General features: G+C 33.1%; 1 protein-coding gene and 1 non-coding gene across 2 annotated transcripts in view; one reads left to right on the top strand and one right to left on the bottom strand.

Annotated features, from left to right (window-relative positions):
- The window catches only part of LOC149426152 (neuropeptide CCHamide-2 receptor-like), a 176324-nt gene that overhangs the window by 127317 nt on the left and 34925 nt on the right, over positions 1-14082 (top strand). The window lies entirely within an intron of this gene.
- TRNAK-CUU (transfer RNA lysine (anticodon CUU)) lies at positions 2378-2450 on the bottom strand. Its single transcript has one exon. It is a non-coding gene; the product is annotated as a tRNA-Lys (tRNA).

Raw genomic sequence — 14082 nt, 5'->3', positions numbered from 1 at the left:
TTATAGCAATGGAAAAAATTGCAGTGTATCTTTAATTGTAAGTCGTGTTTTATCAAATATTTTCACAATTTTCGCTGAAGTATAATCGTTTTTTTTAATATTAACGCGCTCCCTTTAACATTCTAATTTACATAGGTATTCTATTCTCACTTTCAAATCATTTTTTCATGATTGCTACGAAGCCTCAAGTGACTGACTTTCTCGGTCCTTGTGCTAATTATTACTTATCGCCGCGTGTAAAAAATATGATTGCCCGGTTTTCGTCCCTTATTACGTCTCAAGTTTTTCTAATAAATTCGAAAACTAAATCCGTCAACATGTTAATTCACAGATCCTCAACTCAAGACAGCGAAAAGTGATATCCAAGATTTTGTTGTTAATAGCGTAGTTAAATTATAATCATATGGTATTGACACGGATGCAACAATATTGTCACAAAAAACTACCATTGGTAAACAACAATAATTCCAACCGCTAAATAATTAGTAATACACACGTCAAACGGGCATGGTGTTAAAAGTTAGCGGCTTAAAGTTTTATCAATGTAGGTCAGGATATAATATTATATACTTCTGCGTTTTCCCAGTTGATATCTGTTACGTTGAATTTTCGAGTGCCAAATATTATAATTTACCTACTTTGACCTATTTGCTGAACCTTCATACAAAAATTCTGAGGATATTGGCAAGGTTGCAAAATTAGTGCCCGCATACCTATGAATATCCAGTACAAAACAACATTATTGGGCACATCACGTTTCCGCAAATTTGGACAAATGGCGATATTTATCATTGCGTTTTACGACGTGCCTCGACAATATAGTACTCATTTTACACCTGGCGATGTTTTATGGAATTCCGAGCTCGTTAATGTTATATTCCTTGCAGTGGCAATTCTTCACAGGGGGACAGTGGGGCAGTTCCGCCACATATTCCCGAAACCTGCTAAAAGAACAAAATTAGTCGACGCTTTCTCCACACCTTAATTAATGAACTCTATGTATATAAGCAATTAACTTTTTTCCAGAAATATAATACAAAGTGTGCAAAACCTTGCGCACAGGCGGGGGCTATCCGAAATATCCCTTCAGACATTTGGGTACATTATTTGCGTTTCTCTCTCGATTATTTGCAATTTCATGACGCGCGTTTATTAAGCCGTAAAAATGAAACTCATTGTTTCAAATTGACGCAAAATTTATTTGTGAAAAATTGCTTCTATAACTTTTTTTTCTTTATTTAGTGGCATGGTTATTACAATTATCAGGTATGTTAAGACCACCAAACTAGGCACATGCCCGTGTTGTGGTGGTTGATCATATATAGAGTACATTAAAATAATATATCAAGTATGAAACTTGACTCGAGCAGGTCTCACCGTTGATAAACAAACCGATACTGATAACGCAATAAATAAGAAGTCTGCACTGCAGGTATTATCTATAAATTGAAATTTAAAAAGTCAAACGTACAGGCTACGTTAAAATATGAATAATTTCGCAATGTTGAAGTGAAATACTAAACTAACTATGCATTGGCAGTCCGCGTTAACTTGTTGACACTAAACTAATTCAAAACTTGATATGTGAACAAATTTCGTTTCTGCAATCCCAAACCAATGTACGGTCATTGGCCCGAACATATTGGTCGCGTATACAAATTTTTTCAATTCTAAGAGCTTTGTCAGCTTGGCCCGTTCGTTAATAACCGAGGCTTATCTGATACTATGGATGCCGCGAAATTTTTTTTATCGATCGGTGACCGTGCTCGCAAATATCGCTAACTGACCATAGATGGTGAATTTAGTCAATGTCGTATTTATAAATGGCTTTATTGATCATCCGTGATAGACCTCCTGACCTAAGGCCCGAACTACATAACTTTCTTGAGCTAAGAGCTTATGATAATCTTACAAAATTTTGCGTTATTTTTATCATATTATGTTATAAATTGGTATAGTATACTAGTTAGATTTCAGTGAAGTAAACGAAAAAAATGTCGGTCCCCACCATCGAAGAAGAGCTCAAGGCGCCATTGATGCCTAAAAAAAATCAAAATTAGATGCATTTTTCAAATAATGAAATTGCATTTCAAAAGACTTTAATTTATGAGTCTTCCATACTTCCATACTAAAAAAAGACATTAATTGGTACAAATTTGTGAATATTAACCATTTTAAAGAATGCAAACAAAATAAGTACCTTCACATGGGAAAAGAATATTAAATGAATTAAGTGGAAAAACTGTTTTCGAAAGCTTAAATTTCAGAAATTGATTATAATATGTTATATATATTTAAAGTATCAGGATTCATGACTTTATTTTATTTTTTTAAATGACGTAGTTTTTGAATTTTGTTGGTACTAATAAAAAATATTCGCCCAACGTGGGGCTCGAACCCACGACCCTGAGATTAAGAGTCTCATGCTCTACCGACTGAGCTAGCCGGGCTGGTGACGGTGGCAGTTCCAAAGTGAATTTAAACGCCGCACCGCGATTGACGCTGATTTCTGGTGTTGACCGCTCAATGTACAGCGCAAAGCCCGACGCCCGACACCAGCGCCTGACACTTTCCGCCGAGCGCCGATTACTTTTGGCGTCGTTCTTTGTTGGTACGTGACAATACAACAGAAATAGACCTTCAGAGAATGGTGAATTTCAAGCGATCTTCAATGGTGTTTGTTTGAAAATTCAATTTTTGCTCCGTTGATAACTATTTGAACGCGACTTATTTCCCATCGCCTGATACACTCATTTTTACAATTATTTTAGAAATGTTACAATTTATTTATAGCTCTGAAGAGATAAAACGATAAAAAAAACATGTTTTGTGGGCATGCCCGCGTGCCCAAAGTAAGTTCAATTTATTATTCTTTACTCAGGCTGAAATTAATCTTTTCAAATTTGAAATTCTTTTTTGAACAGATTTTTTTTTATCTGCTTGCTACGATCCTGGGAGTCGAAAGGTCTAATCTATTCGTCACATCAATTGGACAGGGTTCTAACTTCACATTACCGTGTTCTGAGAAATGAGGTGTCAAAGTTTGCAAAAACGATTTCTCATAATCTATTTACCGATTTCCGATTTTGAGGTCGAATATTGTGTAAAGTATTTTATTTTAACTATGTTTATTTATTTTTATTTATTTATTATTATTACATTTATTACATACAAGATATACAAATATAAAAGGAAGCTTTGACTGTCCAACTAGGAAGTTTCCCGTTTTAGGACAGTCAAACTAACCATAACGCCGTATCCTTGCAGGAGTAGCCAGATTAGACGGACTGCTACAACACTCGGTCTTGGCACACATTCCGTGCTTCATTCACATTCATACATTATCTCATATATACTCTTTTATTTTTTAGACTCTTAACAATCTTAAATCAGATAATGTTAAAATAGATTATGAGAAATCGTCTTTGCAAATTTTCACATCTCAGAACATGATGAACAGATACAAATAAAACAGCTATTGCAAAAGGTTCACAGTGATTTTAGAACTTTGTTAAATAAATTGAAGCTTTAAAAACTTGATGTTAGAACTTCGTTTCAAAAAGTTTCTAAAAAAATACAACACAGGTGGCTTTGAATTTTATTTTGTTTATAGAAATGAGTAAAGAAACGGTTGAGCATTTAAAGGTCGTTTTTGATTTAAAAAAAGTCAATTAGAACCTCGTCCAACTTAGGTGATTGTAGCCAAATGTTCAAAATGTCGGGATAATTCTTTCGAAGTCCTCCATCATTTCACAAGCAAAAAATCCAGGCTTTCACTATGGGAGTAAGTCAAATTCAAATATTGTCAGGTTATTGGTAACCCGGGAGAGTAACTAAGTTATGAGTTTGGCTTCTTTGATTAAATTAATAAAATATCAGTAAATATTTTAAGAAAATCGGTAAAAAGTCACGCCGCAGCAAACACGCGGCTATGTGTGATACCTTGCCACGAGATTTATCACATTCTCGTATATCATTGTAAATATGAGCAAAGCGTAGAAATAATAGCGATAACCTTTCGATATCATCTCGTCGCTTGCTTCAAATATTGTTGAAAACAAGAACGGATATTATTTACATTATTCAATAGGTAATTTTATTATTTATAAACGTCGCATTAAACTCGATTCAAACAAATTTATTTAAAACTAGCTTACGTGCAACCTACGTTGCTCGGGTTTATTATTGGGTTGGATTAACTCTTCAGTACTTTTATCACATTTGTTAATTTTGCAATATTTGCTGTCTATTTAAAATGCGCTATATAATCTTATTGTTTAATTTTCTGTAAAAAATACTGTTTTCGAAACAGGAAATAATTATCTTTCCGGTGTATGCATTTAAAATAAAACATTAATATTTCTAGATAATAAAATTTTAATATCTAAGATGAAAAATTTTGTCAAAAACACTAACAACAAACATAGAAAAATTTAAAGATTTCGTTATTTTGAAATCACATTCTTTTTGTTTGGGAAATTGGTACGAAAACTGTACTTTCACTTTAATCTCTTTCCTATACTAAAAAAAATTAGAAATAATTCTTAAAGTTAAACTGAATATTACGATAGCGGCGCAAAGTATGAATGATTCATTTTGGCTATTTTTAGGATTTTATTAATCCAGTAAAAATATTTGAGGCAAACTGGAAAGAATTCTTATTTTTCTTTGTAATGTGAAAATTGTTATGTATTTCCGCATGATAGAAAAAAATTATTTTATAAAATATGAACTCCCGGTCATGTATGATCCTCAAACAATGGAGGGGTTAAAGTTTTGAGGTTGTGAATTCTAATGTAACAAGATGCATTTTTAAGATGGCAGTAAAAATAATGTAAACACTTTAAAATTTCACTTTTTAAAGTATTTTTTTCACTTGATCGTGTCATACCTTCCTCGGGCGTCCTTGACTTCTTTTACCATTCAATTACAAGTTATACATTCTCCTTCTCATCTTTCTTCGTTCATCCTTTCACCACAAATAATTATTTGATTCACGAATTCCTCGAGCCTCTACAATTATTTCTATCATTTACCTAGTGTAGTATCATGTCCACATTGTATCTGTTAAAAAACTACATTATATCGACACTAATTTGACTTCGCATCTCTTTCCAGTGCTAAGATAACGTCTTAAGTCTTCCTCTGGCGTCTCTGACTTTCACCACCATTCACTACTGTATATACTATAAAAAATATTTGAATCATAAAACAATTTATTTATTTATTTATTTATTTATTTATTATTTATTGAAAATTACATTATATCGACTTTCATTCGGTTTCGCATCTCATTCCAGTGAAGGGGAAATGTAATACGTTATCCTCGAGCGTCTCCGACTTCTTATACCATTCAAGCCACTCTCTAAACACACCTGACACTAATAAAAACAATATTTGAAATGTCCAGCGAAATCAGTCCAGTAGATTTTGAGTATATTGGGTACAAACAAGGAAACTTTTATTTATATTTTTATTTAGATAGATGATGAATCACGGTGTGGTTATTATTAAATTATTAGAATGATAAGACCCTTGAAAAAACACGGGATTTTATAATTAGAGGATTTGTGAAGCTGAAATTATCGTAAAGAATACATCAGAACAAAGGCAATGATTGTGCTATGTAAAAATATGTTAAGACCAATTTCAGATTACAAGAAAGTTTTTCTCCTTAATTAACTCCTTCGCTGCCTTCAATGAATTCAACCGTAGCTTAAACCCAGTTATCTTCTCACTTTCAAGGCGAGGGTAATTTATTCAAAATTAAATTTTAACCCTATAAGAAGTTTGAGTCTTCTATGACTATATAATTGAGGAGGTTCCTTAATCAATTTACAAGAGACAAGAACTTTGATTTTCTTATAAAAAATAAACAAAAGGAACCTTTGACAAATTTATTACTCCGTTTAAAAAAAGTACATCTTTAACCATCAATATATTAATTTGGATAGAGTATAATATGTAGTTTCCCATCTCGAATACTATGTAAGCTATCTAACTACGTGATTTCGAAAAAATAAAAAAAATATTAAATTAGTTCCAAAATTTTATAACTAATTGGGAAGTGAGTTTGATTATTATTTACAAGTTATCGAGTCAATTACACGTAATCGCTCCTGGATGGTGTCGACTGTTTATTGTTTAATTTAGTATATATTTTATTGGGGATTTTCGACTTCTGTGATAGTTGTTGTATAACAATGGTATTTCTTAGTCGTCCTCACTAGATGGTCCTGTGCTGAGGCAGTTTCAAATTATTTATTCCATTTAATTAGGTGCGTTTTCCATTTCTTTGCAATGACCTCTTTCAATCAGAGTTTAATTTTTGAATTTTACCCGTTAAACTTTTCTAATCGTTTTATATCTGGGAGAATGATATTATGGAGTTTTGTTGCTAAATAAACTTGGTTTCTTTGTCCTTATGTGGTTTTATAATATTGATGTTTTTTATGTCATTTTGAGTCGATCTAGTGTGATGGATACGCGGTCGAGTAGAGTATTCCGTATTCTTTAAATAGTTTTAGTGTGTATATTTCTTGTGCATTTGATGAGTAAAAACTTTTGAAAATTTCAATTGAAGCGTACTTTAAATAAGGTCGTTGCGTTTTCCCTTTGTACTTGCATATAGCATATCCCAATCGTACAATTCCATAATCAATTCAAGAATAATGCATAGTATACTTCTATCGTATAGTTTTTATTTATTTATTTTATTGATACATGATTAAGAGAATACATGTGGTTTTTTGTGATATTTCACCCTCCATGCTAGGGATGACCTTGTGTTATGGTGGGTGAATTTTACAGTTTGCGGACATAGAATCATTTTATGTACCAAATTTATTAATTAATTTTTGAGGACATATGTCTTATATAAGGCTTGTGAATTTTCCGTAATACCTTTGATGTGTAAGTCTCATTTGAGATATTGCATATTATTTCTTACATTTTATTTATCTAAAGCTCCCGGATGGAATAGGCCTCGAGTTCGTCAAACGTAATCTTTTTAATGTTCTGTGTCTATTTGTTTGAGTGATATTATGACTTATAAAAAATGTTAAAATTTCACAAGACACCACCTTAAAAAATAAATAAAATTTTTGTTGGTAATAAACACAAAGACTTTTTTCCATGGGGTTCTAAGAAATATAAATATTATGATTATAAGTCGCAAGCCGAGTCTGATCACTTTTTTTCTGACCCTCCTTTAATTAGTTTGGTCACCGTGGTGATAAAACCCAGACGGATACAGTGTATTTATGTTGTTTACAAACATCCATCCATTCCTTGAAGGTTTCATATCAGGAAATGTGGGCTTATTTAATGCTAACAAAGATATCGAGCATGACGAGCAAATGTGATATTTGGAATTTATATTATCTTCTGCCCGCATATGTGTATATTATATTCATGTAAGTAACATACAATGACCTAAACAAATAAGATAAAATCAAGTTATTTCTTACATAAATTTTTACAATAAAGCATATGTTTTCACATTATAAATTGTATAAAGTAAGAGGTAGACTATGATTGCTCGTAACTAGTGATTACCCACTGAAAAGTCAAAATAAATTTTGGGAAGAGCGCCGAAATATATCAATTTTACGAATGTTTATTATATTTCCCATTATTATTGATAATACTACAAAATATATGAGGTATCATCATCAGGTTGTTTTGTTAACGATTTTGAACCAATCACTAAAGTGGTCATTATCTGTCATTATTGTGGGTAATCGAATTATATCTTTCTATTTATTTATCATTCTATAATTAGCTTCAATTAGTTCGTCGTTTAAAAATGTTATTTAGTAATGGTGTAGTAAATATAATAGATGAAACAATTTGTTGGTAATAAACTAAATATTACGCAACTATTTATTAGTAGGTAGATTGTAACAAATATACTTTTTTTTGAATACATACCTAATATTAATAACCAAATCATAGTTGAAATATGTAATTTAAGACAGAGAGATTTAAAGATGCTTTCTATATTATAATTTTAGCTTTCAGTCATATTTACAATAGAGTGTATTTACAATAGGTATATTAACAATAGGGTATATTTAAAATAAGGTATATCAACATAAGGGTATATTTACAATATGGTTTTTACAGCAATTTAAATTCTTACGGCCTCCGTGGTCGAGGGGTGAGGATCTTGACAATCCGACGGTCACGGGTTCAAATTCCGGCGTGCGCAAGTAAATTTTATTTGAGTATTTTTTATGTCACAATTTATTAATTCAACTTCAAAGTTATTGATTTTGTCTGTACCGCGATTGATTAAAATTCTTGTCCACTGTAAGATGTATTCATAATCATTTGGGAGATTTTCTAATACATACGAGTTACCCACGTTTTTATGTGTAATTATTATTTTTTAAATGTGAAACTGCAGAAGAGTTCTAGCTGCTCCTAACCGTCTGGAGCGAGAGAGACCATTTAGATAAGACAAGATGTCATATATGTCATATACATATGACATCTCAATCGGGTATGTTGTGAGGCTGAATGTAGTGGGTACGAGAAAGAGATGGGGGAAAGGAAGGTAGGGAAGTACCAGGGTATTCAGATCTGCTCACCAAACCCGGACAAAGCCATTTCAAGCTACGTATCAATTCTGAATGGTAGTGTTACACCAAGGCAATACTGAGCATATCATACTTCCGCTCTGGAATGTGCCGCAAATATACAATGTAAAATTTACTTGCTCATGCCAGGGTTAGAACCGGCCACCTCAAGCTTGCTAGTAGAGAGCCTTTCCTCTCGACCATGGATACTGTCAAAAGCGAAGATAGTTAAAAAAGAGGTTAAACTAAACCAAAGTATAGAAATGTTCATAAATAATAAATGATCAATTTGAGTTCCAAGCAAGAAACAAAACTCCTGTTTACCGAGCTTTAACAAGCTAACTAACTAACTAACTAACTAACTAACTAACTAACTAACTAACTAACTAACCAAGACGCCGTTTCCCCGCAGGGGTAGGCAGAGAGGACGGACCGCCAAACAACTCGGTCTTGGCACACACTCCTTGCCTCATTCACATTCATACATCGTCTCATACATACTCTTCTATTGTTCTGACTCTTGACATGGCCCGACTCAAGTATCTGATTCACTTGGTCGTGCCATGTCTTCTTCGGGCGTCCCCGACTTCTGCTACCATTCACATTTGCATCGTATATTCTCCTTACACTCCTTTCTTCGCTCATTCGCTCTATATGCCCAAACCAACAAGCCTTTAACAAGCCTCTCATTTATATTATCACACACTCACTCATAATGTCCAATCTCCTCATTTGACAGATTGAAAAATCTGTTAGTAGGTAATAGGATTAATTTTCGAAGATATACTTTACCACACAACGGAATTATTGACAAAATGAAGCCCCTTTCATATCCCTTACCTTTTGGCGAAACTGTTCCCCACAAGACCTTACAAGTTAACTGGGCCTAATTTACTGAAATATTTGGTAGCTGCCGTGAATTCCGATCTAAATACGATCTAAGTTCATGGAATTCAAAATATGTTCTTGCATTAAATCTATGCCTTTAGGGTTTTACATAGTTTCAATTGAAACCTTCCCCAAAAGTAAAAGCAGCCTCTATTTTGAAATTTTTTGTAATTAAACAATGATAATCGAGTATTTTTAACTTCTTCATAGTTCGTAATAGATTTTAACTGATTAATTTATCAGTACACAAGAAAATATGTGTATGAGAACGTGCTGTTTATCATCCTCTGTATGAAGGGTAATTTAATTACCTGCAATTTATGAGGGCTGAACTAAAAACAAGTGAAAAACTATCGAGTTTTAAACTCAATCTTTCAGAAAGTATTAGTTGATTGAATTTCGTTCTGCATAATGAAGTAATGCAATAAAATAATGAGATACTTTGCCAAAATGCTTTATCACAAAATATATTGACCGGTCAGTGGTTGAGTGGGCATAGCGCTTGGGTCTCACCCGAGCGTCGCGTGTTCGATTCCTCGGCTGGCTAAGTCCTCCATCACAACACAAGCAACATTTTCGGCTTTCTGTGGTGGTAGTAGGAGATTTTCAAACATTGTTGGGTTATTCGTAACCCGGGAATGTTTGTCTTTCTTTTAAGAAAAAAAAAATCTTACTTTACTAATAGTAATTCATGTGATATATGTCGGTATCAATTAATAATCGTGTCATAGTTAACGGTCGCGTAATTATATAATTGACGCAAAAAGTGCATCTCGCAAAATTAGTATAACAGAAATGAAAAATAACAATAGCGAATGATTCAAATGCGAAAACAAACTAAGAACAACAAATATTAGAATAGTTATGGAAAATTGAAGACACCAAATAGTAAGAAGAAATTTTCGAATTACATTTTTTTATGAAAAATTGTGAATATCTTAACAAAATTCACAAAACATATTTAAATCTTAATTTTAGCTGGTCTAGCATAGTTAAACAAAAATTACTATTAGATTTTTTTTTTATACGGACGTTTACGGAACTCATCTGAATTTTCCAAGAGTATAACAAAAATTAAAATATGGCGGCGCGGCACACCCTGTCGCGAAAAGGTGTTTTCGCGGATGTTGTCTGTTTATGAGAAACAGTTTAGTTACATGAAATTATTTTACATAAATTTAGCATTAAGGACAAAATTGGGTTCCTGAAAATAAAATTAAAGTCCTGAAAAAAAATCTAAAACACTGAAATTTTGTTATTTATTAATATTATTTTAGAAACAGCGGAAGACGGTACGTCTGAAAAATTGGTAAAAAGTTCTAGACATCTCTTCTGTATGCGTATTCTTTCAATTGTCTGTAACTGTATGAAGCCAGTGATTGGGATATAGAGAAAAAAAAACATGGAAAGAAATGTGTAATTTATATCCACTGTAACAGTAGATACTTACTCGGAAATGTAGTATAATTTCGTCAACCAGATCAAAGCAACTGTTTGTTTGTGTTTGATTATACAATTACAGATAACCTGGGGGTTATATCCAGTATCTGTATTTTGCAACCACACATTGTCATGTGGTAGAGCTTAGAAATTGTGTATTTATTCATACTATTTCCTTCACAATACAGTTACCAAGAGTTTGCTCTTTAGGTAGGAAATACTTTAAGGTTTTTTTTACACCAACCCTACACATGAGGCTCTGAGAAAATAAATCCTCTTAGGGCCTTTGTCATCTTTGGGGATGCTGTGTGGAGGATCTTTTTAAAGGAATAGAAGGACAGCAACTTCTGGAAGGAAAAGAGTATGAGGTGTGGGTAGAAATCTAAAGATCAGTGTGTCCAGAATTGACGGACGTATGAATCTATTCACCCCGCTTCCGCTCAAGGCGATGGGTCAAGAGATTAGTTGGAGAGGTCAAAGGGTCTCCCCAAACCAGCATCTACTGATCTCGCACGTCACGCAGCTGGAGGGCAGGCGCATCCTGAACACCCCTCACCCGACGAACAGGGTCACCCCTGTCAAGTCACCAAACGTAGCGAACCACTTGTCGTGACCTATGGCAGAGGTGTTGGTTACCCAATAAATGGTTTCTCGGGCGACGATCCTAAATTCGCCTCCCAAATTAAAACGTGTTCCGACATCGTGATAATATAGATTGGGATGGTCCGATGCTCTGTAGGGAACCCGCTTGCACAGCGCGGGTTTAAACTGTGCACCCTAAAGTTTAAGTTTAGACTTACGGAATTCAATACTTCGTTTGTGTGAAAGCACTATGAAACAATACATGATTAATATATTCGTATTTTACTAAAAGTTTATAAGTAAACCTATTCATTCTTTAAGGGCCTGCAATTCAGTTTTTAATAGGATTACCAATAATTTGAAGGGATTCGTAAATTAGCAATACTTATTTTATTTCGGTGTAGGTAACACGCCAGTGTTAGATGTAGGTATTCGAATCAGTATAACATATCTTTGATGGGCGGACATAAGAGTATAACTGCAAAAGTGTAACTTTTCAGGAGAGCAAAAAAACTTTATTATGAACCCAATTATTTTGCTACAGAACTCATATTTTGAGAAATGGGTTATTATTTACAGATTATTTAATCTATTTAAACACATTGGTGTTATTTATACAAATAATAAAGATATTCGACATATACTATTTGAACTATTGAAGATGGAACATAAATGTGTCCACTTATACTACTAGAACTAACTTATACTATTTGTACCACTCAATTAATGATATTAATTAGTCTACTTATATTACTGAGACCATCTTGTACTGTTTGTACCACTGAAAATATGACAGAAATGCGCATATTTATCTTATTAAAACCATTATTTCTAAAATATTTATTATTATTTTGTGAAATAAAAGTACAAGTATATTAAATGTATTTTAGCACAGACATTACACAAAAGTATTGTATTATTCGAATTGTTCAATATCCGGCAATTAGTCTCGGACATCACCATCCTTAAGATTGATACACGGGATGAATTAATGGTAAAAGTGCCAAAATATCCTTCTTCTTTTCTTTTGATATTATCATTATAACACTTGCCTGGCTTAAGTGTAGGATTTCTATTTCCTCGTCTCAAAAAATTTACTTAGGTGTTTGAATATGCACGTTGCAATTTGATTGGCACCCCTTGCACCTTCAGCCTCATGCCACATAAAACATGTCACTTCTCCGGAAGCTTGATCATGTATAGTTAGATTATAGGTCCACAATTGTCGTTTATAAAACGATACAGAGCTATTAAGATATGGTGTTGGCAAACACTGCTGCAAATCAAATGTGTAACTGACTACAGTAATGTCATTCTGGGCCCTCTCTTTGTCTGCTTGTTTGGAGACAAATGCAGAATCTGCTAAAATATGGGGATTTTTTTGCTCATTTTCAATATTTTTTTTCTCATTTGAATCCGCAGTTGTCTCAATTTTCATTTTGAGAACATCGCATAGATGGCATGTGTCAACTTCACTTAAATTTCAATTTCAACTTATGAAATTCTTGAGAATATGTTTTGCGTGAGACAGGTTTTGTTGTCACGCTTTCACGATACGCATTGTACATTAATTGTATGTTTAAATGCGCAGGTAAATATTTTTTGTCGTTAGTTCTTCTGGTGTAGTGTGATTCGTAAGAGGGAAATGAATTTATGTGTTTTCTAACATTCTCCAGTTCTTCATCACAGTGTTTGTGGATTGGCATAATACTCCCTCTCTTGTCACCCTCAGTCAAGCCTGTCAAAGATTTATTTTTATTTTGGATGACTGTTGTAACAAACATTTGACTTTCATCTAATATTTTCATAAAGCAACCTCGGCAAACATTCTCCCTTTTTCCATTTATTTTGAAAAAAAACCTATTTGAATATTTTCCATTTTTTATAATAACTTCATTGGTAGTTCGCTTTATTGGTCGAACAGTTTCCATAGAATCAATAAGACTTCCTACATATGCTACTCTTTTTGAGTATTCTCCAAGAGCCCAATATTCAGTAAAAATTTGTTCTCTGATAAATTCTGGGATGCGTTCATTACATTTCATACGACAATTAGGTAAATTTTTCACACATCTTTTTCTCACAGTTTTAACCTTAAGGGTGGTATAAGATAGACCGGTATTCCTTTTTGTTTTCTTGTCTGCTCTGTATTTTCTGGTATTCATAACCGCCTTTGTATTACTATCAGTTTTATTTCCATTTTCTGGAGTGTTACAAATACTGATACCTGGTGGTAGTAGTAGATTTTGTGGTTCCGTATGGGTACTTATTAAATCTTCACAGTGTGGGACATAGTTAGGGTCTTTATCAGTGTCGTCACTACTAAAATCGCTATCATGACTTTCAAAAATGTTTTCGCTTACAATCAGTTCTTCATTTCCATTTGCTAAAGAGCATTCATTCATGAGAATGTCGTTTGAAGAGATAACTTCTCCTAGAATTTCAGTTTCATTATTTAATGCGAGCTAAAAAATAGTCTGTTGGTGTCCATCTAGAAAATAGTTTGTGAAAATTATAATCATTATGTATAACTAGAAACATACCCAAACAATTATATCGTACAATATCATGAGAAATACAAAATGTATTC

The sequence above is a fragment of the Hesperophylax consimilis genome, chromosome 1 (genome assembly GCF_061612785.1).
Source record: "Hesperophylax consimilis isolate HC1 chromosome 1, BYU_Hcon_1.0, whole genome shotgun sequence".
NCBI classification, from domain to species: domain Eukaryota; kingdom Metazoa; phylum Arthropoda; class Insecta; order Trichoptera; family Limnephilidae; genus Hesperophylax; species Hesperophylax consimilis.
Note: the sequence above shows the minus strand (reverse complement) of the source record. Positions and strands in the feature narration are given on the sequence as shown.